Raw genomic sequence first — 3,856 nt, 5'->3', positions numbered from 1 at the left:
TTCACAAGGCTCACATGAAGAAGGAAGTACTTTCATAGCAGGAATATGATAAAGGTCACACATTAAAAACAAATCCCCATGTTCTGATGACAGCCTGAGGAAGTGATAGAACCATCTCTGCACAGCTTACTTGGTTTGCTCTAAAGTCAGCTCCATTTGTGATTTAAATATCTTGAGTTACTTTGGGCTAGCACCCATGTACAAGAGAAGGTGCACAAGAGCCTGGCTGGTGTGTTGTCACAGCACAGTGACTTGTTTCAACCCCTCAGCTGATCAGAGCTTGATTTGTTGTGAGAAGCTTGAGAATTGCTTTAATGCAGTATCTCCAACACTTCTATTATTTCTAGAGAAAAAGAAAGGTAAAATCTTGGTACTGTAGGTACTGCCCCTTTTCCTTGGCACCATCTGTCTCTGTGGAGTTTGTTTTCCAAGCAAGGCAGTCTCTCTTCTCCCTTTCTTTTTCCCAGGCTGTGCTGAACCCTAATATTTTAGAGAAGGCTCAGAATAATGCCCACTGCTTTTATTCATAGAATCTCAGAATGGTTTCAGTTGGAAAAGGACCTTAAGGATCCTCCAGTTCCAACCCCTTGCCATGGGCAGGGATTCTACCTTCCAAAAGTTGATTTTGGGCACTGATGCTTCATGAAATTGCCAAACTAGTCTTGCACTTTAGCTTAAAAAGACTCTGAATTTATTTATTATTTTATCCAATTTCAGACAGTTTGAAATGGCCACTGCAGTGCCCTTGTCAGGTTTCCAGTGTGTGCAGCTCTGATGAGATGTTAGCCATCCCCAAATTCTCTGTCTGCTCCTGGCACAGTCTCTGGTAAAAGGATGCAGAGGGGAGTTAGCTGTCCTCCACTGGACTCCAACAAACATCTGGGCTTTGTTTAACTGCTCTTGGTTTTCTTCTCCAAGGGACCAGGGCTCTTCCCCCTCCCTCTCCACGAGGAGACTTTTTCTGTGGTGAGCTGGTGGCTGCTCCACCAGTGACTATCAGCTCTCATGCAGGAAAACAGGCAGGAGCAGGCACAGGGCTGTCAGAGGTGCACAGAGGTGTTTGTGAGGAGGCAAGAATAAAATCAGCTAGTGCAATGCAAATGTGCATTGCTGCTCCCTTGAAGCCTTTGTGCTCAGGTGGAGGGGTGACGTCTTCGTGCTACTGTCAATTAGCTGAGAATAAACACTTTTTAATTTGTGGTGACATTTAAAAGCAATTAAGGAAGTTTAAATGTTAAATGTGTGTTTTTATCTTTCCAGTTAAACACAGTTTTGGAGGAAAAAAAGATATCCCAAATATTTAATTACACACTTACAACTGTATAAATAAGCCTGACAGTGCTATAAAAAGATTTTTAATCCCTTTCATAAATGCTTTAATTTCATGTTCAGGGTGTGGTGCTCCATCAAAATACTGACACATGTAGTTTCTTATTGTAAATCCTGTATCCAGCATTGTCTGGGAACAACAGGGGTGTGCATTTCCTTATCTGCTCCAGGCAAAATCACCCAGCTGGCTCAAAGCACCTATACAAACTAACCCTGTTGATTTTTCCCTGGAACAGATTAATGAGGCAGAACTTGTCAGCAGCAGACATTTGGTGCTGGTGACTTCATCTGCTGGTGGTGAGCAGCAGCTGGAGGCTGCAGCATCTCGGGCTGGATCTGCACAGGGATGTCTCTGGCTGTCTCTGGACAGGTCCAGGAGAGAGGAGCCAGCCCTGCCTGGCCTGTCTGCTCCTCAAAGCTGATTATGAGATCACCTGAACTGAGTCACCACACACCACACTGGGGGTGGCACCTTTTCAGATGAAGAGTTTCCATCCAAGAGTCAGTGCTTGATACCTGACCTCAGGCACCTTGCCTCAAATTATTTCTGTACCTTCAGCTCATTGACACATGACTTTATTTTATACAGGTGTCTTCTGCAAAGCAATGCTTAACACGCTTTGCTAGGTCTAAATGGCATCCTTGACTCAGGAATTTCTTCTGTATTGTATAAATCTGATATCAGCCTATTGCCAGGATCACACACTCTTTGAATAGGAAGATCTGTGCAGTATCTGGTGACAGTGCAGATGTTCATTTAAAGCTTTCTCCTTTAGAGCATTCAGAGGTTTTCCTAGAACAGATAGAATTATTTCACAGCCTCTATGGCTTCCTTCCCACACCAGCTCCAGCTTTTGAGATGGGCCTTTGAGTGCTGTTCTTCCCCAGCCAGACCTTGTTCTCCAGCCTGAGACAGTCCTTATTTCTGTGACCTGCAGATTTTTATAGGCAGCGCCAGCTCCACCAGCCCTTTCTTTTGATCTTCCTGGGGTCTGCTGCACTCTTGGCAAGGGATAACAAAGCTCTTCTGCCTGTCAGCTTTGGAGGATGATGTCCCTTCATGACCACCCTGTGTCCTGGTGTCCCCAGCTTCGTGCCTTGTCTGTAACCTGATGCACTTGGCCACTTCTTAGCTCTTAATGTTTCTATAGGTGTAGACAATTGCTTGGCACTTAAATATTAACACGCTAATTAATAATGAAAGCTGAGATTGTAGTTAGTTTTAAAAATTTAATTGGGTGAGGAGCTGGCAGAGGAGCAGTCCATAACAATGAAACTGTGCTATTAATGTCTACATATCTATATCTATATATAAGTATCTTTCCCTCTAGCAACAGCATTGCACAATAGAAGTAGCCTGAGTGTGGATGTCTGCAAAGATGTTTGTTTGAGGCACTTGGAACCTTGCAGCAGGAAGTCATAAAGCACTAGGTATGATTTTTTTTTTTTTCCCCAAAGGGTTTTTTAAAAGTCCCATTAAAAATTTTCATTCCGAGTCCTAAAAACGGAGGAGGAAAAAGGAAAATTTCTGGAAAGAAATACATTTTTTTTCCACTTCAGGCCAGTCTGCAAGTGCAGGATTTGTTGCAGCCTTAAAGTAGCCCAAGGTACTGCAGTCAATTACGTTGGACCCAGCGATCTGAGAGGTCTTTTCCAACCTAAGTGATTCTGTGAAAACAGATTGAGAAACGGACGAGGAACAGCAAGTGGGGCAGAAACAAGGTGGGGGGTGGGGATGCTGCTGGGTAGCGAGGAGCGGTGGCGGGAGGCGCTGCCCGGGCTCAGCCGCGGGGATGCGGGAGCGGAACCTCCGCCGCCCCTGCCCGGCCCCGAGCTCGCCGCGGGACGCGCTGGCGCTGCTCCAGCTGCGCGTCCCTGACGCACCGGAGCGCTAGTGCATATCGGGAGGCGAGAATCTTGAATTTATATGTTGTGTGTAGTTGAACGGGGAGAGATAAAAACCCTATTGACGTTATGGTGGAATATCATCCAATTTATTGGTGCTAGATTATAAAAGCAGTTGTATTTCTCAGGACTGCATACAGTCATAATATATAGTATAATAATGCTGTTTAGGAGGGCTGTAACTCCAATTTATAATTTCAAAGTCCGAGGAGCCAAGAGCCTCTGACGGAGGCGCGCGTGGTTCCACGACCCGTTGCCACAGCATCCTGCTCCCGCGGAGCGCTGCTGCGCGCACACAGCTCAGTATTTTCCATACGCGGTGGAAAAGTGCGCGTGTCAGGTGTACTCGCTGCTTGCACCCCAAAGCCAGGGATCCCCCGCAGCCGTGGAGCGGCGGCGGCGGCGGGCGGCGTGGGTTAACCCCGCTGCCACCGCCCCATTGGCGGGCGCCCCCCCCGCCCCGCAGCTCCCATTGGAGGCGCCCGGCCGCGTCTCCCCGGCCGGGGCAGCGCTGGCTGCTGATTGGCGGGCGGGCGGCGCGCGGCGGGCGGGGAGCGCTCCCATTGGCTGGGGGCGGGAGCGGGGCGCTGGGCGGCACCATGTTGTGGGGCTGGCGGGGGCC

This window comes from Oenanthe melanoleuca, chromosome 8 (genome assembly GCF_029582105.1).
Source record: "Oenanthe melanoleuca isolate GR-GAL-2019-014 chromosome 8, OMel1.0, whole genome shotgun sequence".
Taxonomy (NCBI): domain Eukaryota; kingdom Metazoa; phylum Chordata; class Aves; order Passeriformes; family Muscicapidae; genus Oenanthe; species Oenanthe melanoleuca.
Note: the sequence above shows the minus strand (reverse complement) of the source record.